Raw genomic sequence first — 12,177 nt, 5'->3', positions numbered from 1 at the left:
ACCAAGCAAAGCACTGCCTACTGACAGAAACGAAAATTGATATACTTAACATAGTCACAGAAGTGACTAAAGAACGCTTTTCAAAGGCAAATCAATTTATTGGTATATTACCAACCTCAGTCCGGAAACCTTGTTAAACCCACTTCATAAACCATCTCAACTCAAACAGCAAGTGCTATTTTACATAAACACTACTTGCAGAATATGTTTTTTATTTAATTGACGAACTTCAGATTCATTCCTATATGGTACTTTCCATATTGAAATTAATACCAATAGAAAGCAGAGTATACTAATCTTTAGGGAAATATTTTAATTAAGCATCAATTAAAAAAATCTCACCACATTTACTAACCATTTCCTGCATTTTTTTCATTCCTAACCTATTGCGAAAGAGCACACTACCATGCTAATCTTACACCTTTGTATGTGTAATTTAATTATGCATGCAGTATACAAACTCCTATTAAGTTTTTTTATTTATGTACATGAACATTTTATAGCAAAGATAAGTCACAAAATTCTGATACGCTAGTATCGATATGCTCATTAGAGTCTAGAACCGCAAAATACAATAAGATATTATTTATTGTAAACGTCCATTTGTTGATTTCCATTCACGATAGCGACCGTTTACTCGGAACTGCTGTATAATAATTGATAATGCTATAATAATCTTATTATTACGCACACATTAGAGCCGCATAATAAATAATTAAAAACTCGGAGGATATACAGGGTTTTTAACTCCCTTGTACATACAAATGACAAGGATGTTTTCAATGGTTTACATAAGGAGCTTACATTTAAAAACTACTCAGTCATGGCCGATTCTTAGAAGATGTCCCACATGTTTGGAAATCAAGTTCTTGCAATGAAGACCACTTGAATGGCATTAATGATGTTGAAAAACAAGTTTCTGATTTTGTCGAAAACTGTGTGATTGGTTTTGAAATTCTCATGATTCCAAGTACACACAATTAGTTCAAAAACACTGTAATGACCACTTGTCTCTGGCACAGCTAAATAAAATTTTTCTCTTCCGCTAAATACTAATTACCCTAGGTATCTTTTTGTTTATTTACCGGCTACTTCTGAGATTATATAACTCATACCAGGTATTTCTAAGATATGATTTCAGTGGTAGGCTCTCCTTCGCTAAATCATTCCCTGGTAAACATTCCTTCGAACAATTAACCATAAACGTATCATACAAGGCATTAGTGTGACTGTTAACTGACGTATGGGGTCCGACCATAAATTTATGGGTGTTATTGCTGCTTTGAATCACATCCGTCACAATGTAACAAATACGTAAAAATATAGAACATATATTAAAGCGTCATATTTCCATATACTCTTGTTATGGTCGACCTTAAAGATTTGCATAACGCTGCCATTGGAATTAATTGTACGTGTAATGGTATGACTACGACATGGGTCGGCTTTGATGTATTTGGCTTATGATGGATATGTGTTGTGTATGAGAGTGGTGTGGTTGATTTTAAATAATGGAGTGACGGGAAATTGATGCAAAAGGTTGTAGAGTGGATCTTGTTCGTCATCGGAAGTGTTTAATTTTATTAGATTGCATATACAGGATGTTCCTTATTGTCGTGCTAATATTTCAGGGTGCACTGCGACAGATCGTTTTATGAATAAAAATTCATATGAACATGTGTTCGCACCGGCTCAAATTTTTACCCTAGGCTATTGGAATTTTTCTTTTAAAACCGTTATTTTGAAATTTCTCAGAAAGTACTTTAGATATTGATTTCAGCTTGGGTGTCTTTGCCATTATGCCTTCCGACGAAAAAAATGTTATACCGCTGACATTTCTTCGCGAGAATATCTTTTCTGACTAGCCTGGCAATTTCTATATGAAAAAGGCGTCTTACTTTTTTCTTGTCAGACAAGCTGTTCTTGATTAAAACAATAAAAATCATCGTCATAATTAATTTACTTATTTTCGAAATTAATTAAATTTTTTCTTCAATAACTCAATGTTTCGGTCCATAGAACCTTAATAATATTTGCTACAAAATCACATTCTAGACTCAAAACTGCCTTAAGGTACGAGGAGTCCCTCTTGAAGTAAGCAAGTTATTGATATTCGAAGGCATATAACTTCGAAGGCATGTTTCAGTGATGGTCCAAAACTTTTTATCAAATTAAAATGTGTCAAAACGTGGCTTTTAGGCTCTCTTTGAGACCTAGAACACCAGTTTCAAAATTCACAGCGCCTAGTGTACAATATCGATTTTCGTGGGGTCATGCAGCAATCAAAATTTTTCGCTACAACTCAGAAAGGGTAAATTTTAGACATAAGATACTTAACACAAACTAGTCTTACAATTTAATGAGAAGTCCGAAAATTACAACAAAAATTGGGGGGTTCTATTTAAAATAGTGGAGTTTTCAACTATTTCCGGCATAACGGGACGTGCCGACATTTTGAAAATATTTAACTTAAATTCGAAATAGTCGATTCTAGCCTGAAACCAAATTTCATTGGGTTGCGATAGTGGAAAGTCGAAAATTCCAATTAACGCTTTGCGCGACTAACTCTGTATATCTGTTCATATTTTCTCAGTGTTGCAACAAAATTTTTTGCAAGGACTTCATCAAATCACGTAATTTTATATTTTCTTGAGATACTTGACTTAACATCAAGTTTCGTGAAACAATCTAAGGCTTGCTGGAGACCTAATGAATTTAGGGTTTTTCATCATTCTCATATTATTTATGCAGACGTTAGATAAAGATGGCTACCAATCAATTTAATTTTCTCTTAAATTGATCTCAGAACAGGCTGATCATTTATCAAAACCGCCCTTTCAATATTCGATGAAAGGATTCTAACCACAGGCAGACGAACATAACAAAGTGACATTCCACCGTAGTTATGTCCAAACTACAAACATGTTTTTATTCCATCTATGAAATGTTATAATGGAAGCTAGATGAATAACATAGTTCTGAAAACCACAAATGATTCATCGGTACATGTAATTAGGCTTTCAATAAAAGCCGACCAATCCTTCATTTGATCATTATTCATTCTTGAATGAAAGAAAATGTACGGATAATACGGAATATGCCATAAACTCACGTTTGTTTCCGCAAGCATTGCTTCATAACATAGTTTATTTACTCTCATTTAACTGAGGTTGCACCTTAAAAGTTTTACTACGATAATAGCTTTGATCAGTCAGATTTCTCAAGAAGCTTTCTCCATCCTACCTGCATGATTCAATATGCGGACTTAATCACAAACTATTAATTAACCTATTAAACTAGACCGGCAAATTTACATCAGCATGTTTCGTCTTGTAAGATTAAAAATCGATTGTCACATGTAGTTTACAAGGTATGTGGTGTCGTATTTTTAGCCATGACTTCATACTTCTGTTTACACATACAAACCAAAGCAATCATGTGTGTCTCTACCTGTATCAGAAACATAAAAGACCGATCCTATGTAGGTTTATTAACACCTTTAGGTTTTTATTTGGTTTATACAATGACTTTGTGTCAATCCAAATGAGATTTGCACAGGTTTGTCAGCCTACACCATATACATTTGGTTGGGCAGTTTCTATATTGTAAGTTAATTTATGTTAGTTGGCAATGTCCATCGTCAATCATAGATTTGATGGGTGAAATTCGATGCAATATGCGTATGATAGTGAATGCTGTAATATGTTACATAGCACCTTGAAGGCAGAAGGAAAGGGATCCCACTGGAGATATTCCGGGATATACGGTACCAGAGATGCAAGCCAATGGATCACTCTTATTGTTGTCCCAAGTTTTCAAGAGATAAATATTTTTTAGCAGCATTTAAAAGACACCGCAAAAGCGATATGACAAATTAAAACCTCTTCAACACACGCCCAACCTTGCTTCTCCTTTAATGGGCAATCAAGTCGACCTACTGAGGCCAAACGTCTTACCATTTTAAGAACTAAAAACCTTCATGTAACACTTTTTCTGGTTAACAGAATTTCAGTATACAAATCAGGATTCAATGTGTGTCATAAAAAATACCGAGATAATCGACAATGTTTAAGTAATTCTCGAGAATTTTTGCAGAAATCATGCTACTCCACTTCAAAGGTTTAAAAGAAGTGTATTAGTCGGTTACGTAACCAAAGTAAATAGAAGCAACTGAGTAATCTACTTCCTTTTAGTCATTTATTGTTTCAAGTTTCAGGAGAATTCGAAACGAAACGTTTTTCATGTAAAATTAGGTACATAAAGGCGCAAACTAACCAATTTACGCCAAACGCGTTACTCGCGTAATCGGCTGTTGAACTTCCTGAGAAACGTCGGAGTAGAACCTTAAAATACATGAATAAAACTGAAATTTTTCGTCAATATTTTATCATAGGATTAAAAATACTGTCCCACAAATCACAAGTAAATTATCAAGTATTGAAAAATCTACCATTTTTGCCCTGATAATATCTATTTCATAAAGAACGCGGTTTCGAGATATAACGGGAGATACAAATTTCATTTCTCTTACACAACATTTTCTCGAACAATGCTATTGTAAGCTTTTTCTATCGATATTGACGGCAATGTATGGGTTTTCATGACCCTGATTAGCACCTGCCGAAGATCGCCAAGAAGTTCATTACATGGTTGTTTAGCTTATGAAAGCGTGTATTATTTAACTTGTGTAATAATTTAAAACTTCTATTGAATGAAAACGGACATGCGGAGCTACAGATAATACAAATCGTGCGAGGATCTTATTTTACATATTAGGTACGAGTGTTTATTAAATTTTGCTAATGGCAAATGTGTAATTAGGTAGAATCATTAGGTATTGTAAAAATGTGACTTGGAGGCGAATATGCTATGAATCGACACTAAGGCCCGCTTTTTAAGTGACTTTAGGCTAATTTACGAATATGTCGGAATTTTTACTCAGAAGATGGTCGCTTGATGTGTGTAGCTCTTTAAAGAAATTTTCCACAAGATTTTGAAAAGTGAATTCAGCTCGTCAGTCTTACGCCTATAGCTACACTCAGATATTCAAGGTAAGCATCTGCGAACTCCTAATTCCACTGACAGCGTAAAAGGAACCACTTCTTCATATAAACATATGAAGGAGTAGCTGCGTGTAGAGTTATGTTATAATTATAGGTAAATTCTAAGAAATTATTGTTTGGAATACCAGTAATTCGAAGGTGCCGAGAATTATGAACGCATCACATCATATAAGTGAATTGATGAAAACTAAAATTATGTAACATATTTTGTGTGGGAACCAAACAACAAAGTGAAAGTGCATTGTGAAAAGTTAGCTGATGGCTGAAGCTCTACTCACTTCATATTTTTTGTACCTAATTCAGCACAAACGCTAAAAATTGCTAACTTCGACTATTTGTCGCATAAAATCAATCTTTCATTCCACTTCATGCAAATAATCCCAGGAGCGTACCAAAAAACAAAGAAGCATTAAAGACGACGAAGATATTTTCAGCAAAATGGACGGGATGAGAAAAAAAATGGAGCCCACTCGAGATCTAGATATGAACATAAAACCTTCCAAGCGTTTTATTGCTTCAAGGAAGCAAACACACCTTATCTCGCAAAAATTTATTTTATAAGCCCAAGCCATTTTTCTTTCTGAAACTGTATATTTTTTTTTCTTGAAACTAACAACCACTTCTTTCCTTTTCGTGAGATTGTTGTGATATGAGATTTATACGTGAGCTGTAAACAAATCTTCCTACACAGTGACGTAGCCTACATCAGGTGGGGAATTACGTCAGTGAACGCGAATTATTTATTGCAAGAACCAAATAAGCACAATGATATTGTTAAAACAATATACAATATTTATATCCATGAATACATCAAGACCGATTTTAATTGTTCATAATTTGGTACAAAGCAACGAAATGTGTTAATTAAAATATGGTTTACCCAGACTACTGAATGTATACACTTATCATCAGATATCCTCTTGTAAAGGTTAAGTCAAGGTTACACGTAGACCTACACCAAGGTGCGCTATACCTCAGTAGTTATTATAAGAGAAGAATGTCGTAATGTCCATTGTTTATTTAAAAAGGAACTTTATTAGTAGCAATTTCTGCCATATAAAGTCTTTTTCATGGGAAATTCTTTTTTCTATTGAGTATTGTATGCGCATAAAGACTTACCAAATAAAGACATGTCTGAGGATTTCACATGTCACGTTTGAAGGTGAAACGGCTAACGGTGGATTGACTCAATTGACAAAAAAAATACAGTGACTCCAGCTTAAATGATAGAATCGATATTAAGAGAAACTCACTTATCCCAGAGGCACAATATTTATTTTGTAGAAGGGGCATAATCGTATTGAATTAACATTACTATTTTAAACGCATATAAATTAATATATTGCATCAGACGTGCCACACTCAAGAAACGAAAATTTTGTTAGTGAATTTTTTAATTGATTTTAATGTTACAGAATAAATTATGCAAAAATCAAAATTAAAAAATTAACGACGGTCACAAATTCCTTTGAATGAATGTGGCACCACTAATATTTGGTCGGTACTCCTTTGATGTTAATGACTGCCTGTAGGCGTCTCAGTATCGATTCTACCAACTTTCTTGTGATTTCGTGGTAATGGTGCTCCAAGTGTCGGTAACTTTTACTTCGGAACTATACATTTTGGTTAGATATTGGATCAATGTGTCCTTTATTTTTTAATGCCAATCACAAGTTTTTAATTACATTTAAATTTGGTCCCTGGGCTGGTGTGTTAACGTCATTTGGGCAGTTATAAAGCAACCCGATATGATATATACGTGAGGTTGTTATCCCGATAAAAACGATAATTATTGTTGGCTCCTAATTTTTGAGCACTCGCTACAATATGTTGTGTTAATATATCCAAATACATGTATTGGTTCGTAAATCCTTCAACAAAATGCAAGTTACCTACTCTTGCAAAGGACATATATCTCCACATCAGAACACCTTCACAGTGCTTCACCGTAGCACTCAAAATTTTTAAATTCAGCTCTTTATTGGACTTTCTCTATACTGATACTTTTCTAACCGGACCAAATATATACATGCTCAAAATTTAAAGATATTAAAGATTCCTATTAATAAAATTTTCTCTATCTGCGTTGCAGTTATGTGTGCAGCGTATCACGATATCTGCAATGTTTATTAATGCAAATAAGAAGTAGTTGTAAGCAATAAAATATGCAAATAAGAAGTAGTTGTAAGCAGTTCTGTTAAAAAAAAAACTTTGTTTCGCAGTATATGGAAAAACAACATTAAGTTTGGCATAGAAAATTATTGTACTGAAATTGTTTTATTAGATGCCGATCGATCATAGTTTTTAATCGTTTTAGTGTTCATTATTTTAAAGATACCTAGACAACATTTAAGTTAAAATGATATCTTACGAGCTTTAGAAATGCTTAAAGCTTGGCTATTGAAAGAAACTGTTGCCGATGCCCCAGGAACCACTCAGAGCGTTATCTCTCGCCTCCGGACCTTTGAGTAAACCAAGGGTGATAACTCCTTGTATTAATCATTATGTCCAATTAGAAGCTGGAAGAAATGACACTGTGACTACAGCCCACTTAAATAATCATCGGGGCTCGTAATATAGCTGTTTCAAGACTGACCATCTACAGGAGATTGAAAGAAAATCATTTCGTGTCCAGAAGGCTTGGGAGATGCCATCCTTCATTAAAGGGAATTGTGCCGCTCGACCAGCATGGACTCAAGAAAACTTGATACGGATACCAGGCCAGTGGAGAAAGATTTTGTTTAGTGATGAGACTCAATATGGTTTGCATCCAGATTCTCGAGAAGTACGTGTTTGGAGAACACCAGGTACATAAAGCCGAATTCGACGCACATGGGAAGTTTACAGCTACAGAAGAGACAAATCGTGGTGTAGACGGGAATATCTTTTGGTCATAGAATGAATCTCATTTCCCACAATCGCTTTTGTCAGCATATGATTGTGTTAGAAATGTGCTAGAACTTGTTCCGTACAGAAACATCATCGATCGAGGTTTTATCTTAGAGGATGATAATGCTCCTGCATATACTTCTAGAATCACTAGCAATTTCCTGAAAGAACAAAATATTCCAGTTTTCCACTAGTCCGCGCCATCTCCCGATCTGAACCCGATTGAACATGCTTGAGACATGCTTCAGAGAAGAGTTTGTCGAAACCAGAACGAATTTCAAGACCAAAATTAGTTATTTCAAGCTCTCCAACGGGCCTGACATGATATTAATCAGCAAGATTTGGATAATTTGATCCTGAGTATGGAAGGGCGTTGTAGGTCCACTATAAAGACATGTTGAGGACACATTCCATATAAAATTTTAAATTTGTATATTTTTTTGAAGAGTTTTCAATAATTCCTCTTACTACAATTCATTGTTTGCATGACTTTTAATCGTTTTTTATGCAGATTCCCTACTTTAGCAATTGACAAATACAGATAAAAATGATTGTCAAAAATAAATTTAAGGCTCGGTAAAAAAATATTTATTGATAAAATCTAAAATTCCCTAGATTTTGTGCATATGCATAAGTTAATTTTGGTTTCATCAACAACTATTACTGAATTAAAAAACTTTAGATTTTTACCAATGTGTTCTCTGACGAACTCCAACGTCTATTTTTTTACCAATAAACGATTCATTTCTGTAATTTTTTGTGTATATCATTTTTTTTTTCTCAAAATACGTCGAATTTTTTCCAGGGCGTATCTTTTTCCAAATTGATTTCCCACCCCAACACACAATTTTAGACAACTTTATTTAGGATTCTTGGTTATTTCTGGACCCATTCACGTTTAGTCCCGTTTAACTGATTGGAACATTACTTTGAAATGTCAAACCAAGTAAAAAGCAATTGCTAATTCAAAGCCGATTTCATGAATTTAAATTGACACGTTTTGTGCCGTTTTTTCTTAACTGCATCATTTAAGAAGTGACATTTAAATCGCTAAAATTCAATAAATGTTTATTTGTTATTTAAGTGTCGCATATCTGGGTAAAATATTATTCTATCAATTTAGTTTCAGCACATTTCATTTGATTGCATTGCATAAGTTGTGAGCCGCTGTATCTATAGAGACAGTTGCTAGATATGGTTTGATAGCATGAACTGCCTGTCTATATACAGGATGTTGCAAATTAGTAGGCCCAGCCACTAACCACAGATTGTTTGAGCGAAAATAATTAAACTTTCCTTATGCGACTTTTTTCTTTGGCGTCTGTCTCGTCATCATCATCGTACATGTCTACCAGATTTTTTAATAATAATGCAAGGTACATTTTGTACAGAAATAAATGATAGATATGCTCATGATATAAAAGAAAAAATGGATACCATGAATTGAGAAACAATATGCTGGAATATTTTCGAAAATAAACGAAAAATTAAATTTTTATAGTAATAAAAAAATTAAGATAAAGGACCATTTAATTAGTTATAAAAAATTAAACATTTTTACCATTGACGTGTACAAAAAAAATTGGGCGAAACGTGTCCATGACCTCCCATTTTTCCCTCTCTGATTTAATTTTTTTTTACCTAATTATAAGAAGAGTGCGTCTCATTGAGCTATGCATTCCTGCAAAATTTCATTCAAACACCGAAGTTCTTAACAATTTTTTTTTATTATATACATATATAGCATATACAGGGTGATTCATTAGAACGGGACATGACGAAACCCGAGAGAAAGGACACCAAAATATGACGATTACACCCAACACACTTTATACCAATATTGCGTGTTTCAGAATTACAGGGTGTTAAAGGTTGAAATTGCATTTTAAAATTCCTTAATAATTAGGTACACTTATAAAAAAATATGATCAATTATACCGAAGGGTTGGGTTATAACTAGAGCCTTCTAAGAGCTACGTGAAAAGTAGATCAAAATTCTTACTTCGCACGTTACAAAACCCAAGTATACCAATTTTGGTGTTGATGATATGAAAACACGAAAAATCATTAAGGAATTTTAAAACAAATTTTCAATCATTAATACCTTATAATTCTGAAACACGCAACATTGGTATAAGGTGTGTTGGGTCCAATCGTCATATTTTGATGTACTCTATCTCGGGTTTTGCCATGTCCGATTTCCAAGAAATCATCCTGTATATACTATTTTTATTAAACACACACTGACTATAAAACTCCAAAGAAAAAAGTCGCGTAAGGAAAGTCTAATTATTTTCGCTGAAAAAATCTGTGGTTAACGGATTGATCCACTAATTTGCGACACCCTGTATATTAGTTAGTGTAGATTTAAGATCCATCTATTGAGCTATAACGTAGGATTGCAAAATCAAATTAATGAAGTTTCCTCACGTTTTTGCCATAGTAATCGTTCAAAATTGCTCGACAAGAGAATCTAATCGCCCAATAAATCAAAAAAGTTCCTTAATTGACCTGTTGCCTTGTTGTTATTGACTTATTTAGGCAGGTATTATACAGGTGATTGCGCAGCCACAATTTTTATTGAATTTAATTCACTTAATCTATTAACGGGTATCCTTAACCTAGTACTTTAATATGTCTGTTTTTGTAACTAGATATTATTCATAACTTAATGAATGTTTCAATCGATAAAATATGATATTCTATCATTTACCAATCTGCAGGACTTTCAATAAGATAAAAATTTTCTTCTAACTATAATTTCACCATGATAATAACTCTATTTGTATCCAACCACAGGTGTTCTAATTCCTAGGACTACTTTGGATTGTTCATGTATTGGAACCTAACATGAAGTCATCTAGGTTGTTTACCTAATTTAAATATCTCATGAGTGGGATAATAACGAATATTTATTTAATTTAAAATCCCTATACGTGGGTTTGATACCCATTTTTTATTGATTTATTGATTATTGTCTTTTGATTATTGCTGTTAATATTCCAGCAGAGTTTCGATCGAAAAATTATTCTTTTGTAATAATTGTAAAAAGTGTCAGCTTTTGTTTCTGCCCGTTCAATAAGTTTAGAAATTCGTGTCAGATCGCTGCAATAAGGTCTTCAACCTCACATGGTTGTCTGGTAAAAGAAATGAGAAATTAAGGTTAATTTATTGGCCTGCGAGACTGGGTTTGTTTATCTTGATGAGTCATCACTCGAAACTTGATTTTCCTTACATGGACAAGAAAACATATAGGAGGTCAGTTTATTTGCAAATTTCGGATGATGCCTTATTGTGACTTAGGTAGATATCCTTAGACAGCAAATATCCATAGTTATATTATAATAGATTCAAATTGCTTTTAAGCACGTACTGAACGTTCTTCATACTGAAAGAATGTAGAAAAGATTATTACTGTATAAATATAAAATATGGTGAAATTGTCCTTTTATCCCCCTCGCCAGTACTCTTTCAACAGTCCTCTTCTTGAACAGGTTTCCTCTTATTAGGAATGGCTCAGATGCCAAAAAAAGAACATAATTACTTATTTACCCATAATTTTCTAACTATTGACAATTTATGTGTAGTCTACACATCTTATACTGGCTATGCTCTAACGTTTCATACTCAAGCGCCTCCCCATTGGTCTTATACTGCATAAATTTGTGGCGAATATTATATTGGGTACGTACTAAGTTCTGTTCCAATTTTTGTCAAAATTCTCAGATAGTCATCTTAAATTTTCATTCTTTGTTTTTAGTTGAGCAAACTATTCATGTAGATTCGTCTGAAATGGTCCGAAACCATTCATATACAGTTCCACAGGTCCTAGACTGGAGCTCTGCCTGCACCCCATATCCATAACGAATACTCACAGTCATCCTCCCACCTCTGATAAATTTCCAGCCTATGCGTAATAACATCGCCAGATGAAATAGTCAGGAATATCAAAATTTGCATTATTTCACTCTCTGGTTTTCCGTTAATCCCCAAAAAAATAGTTTCTTCGGGTGCTAACCCAATATAAAGTAGGCACCAAATTGGTCAGTGAAAAAAGGGATTGCAGGGCACTTGATATGACGTTATTAAATTTTACTTTTGAGATCGGTAATGTGTCCCAGCTGCAATAAACTCTTCAAGAAAAATGGCAAGTACCTAATTACTTGATGGATTTTTGAGATATCCGCGCTCAAAAACTGAAAAGTGATAGAAAACAGATTTCTGT

At 33.8% G+C, this 12,177-nt stretch overlaps 1 protein-coding gene across 1 annotated transcript in view; it reads left to right on the top strand.

Moving 5' to 3' along the window:
• chas (chascon) overlaps nt 1-12,177 on the top strand; it is a 58,121-nt gene that overhangs the window by 1,667 nt on the left and 44,277 nt on the right. The gene's annotated exons all lie outside the window — the stretch shown is intronic.

The sequence above is a fragment of the Euwallacea fornicatus genome, chromosome 28 (assembly GCF_040115645.1).
Source record: "Euwallacea fornicatus isolate EFF26 chromosome 28, ASM4011564v1, whole genome shotgun sequence".
Lineage (NCBI taxonomy): Eukaryota > Metazoa > Arthropoda > Insecta > Coleoptera > Curculionidae > Euwallacea > Euwallacea fornicatus.
The sequence above is the reverse complement of the archived record's forward strand: the minus strand, read 5'-3'. Positions and strand labels throughout refer to the sequence as shown.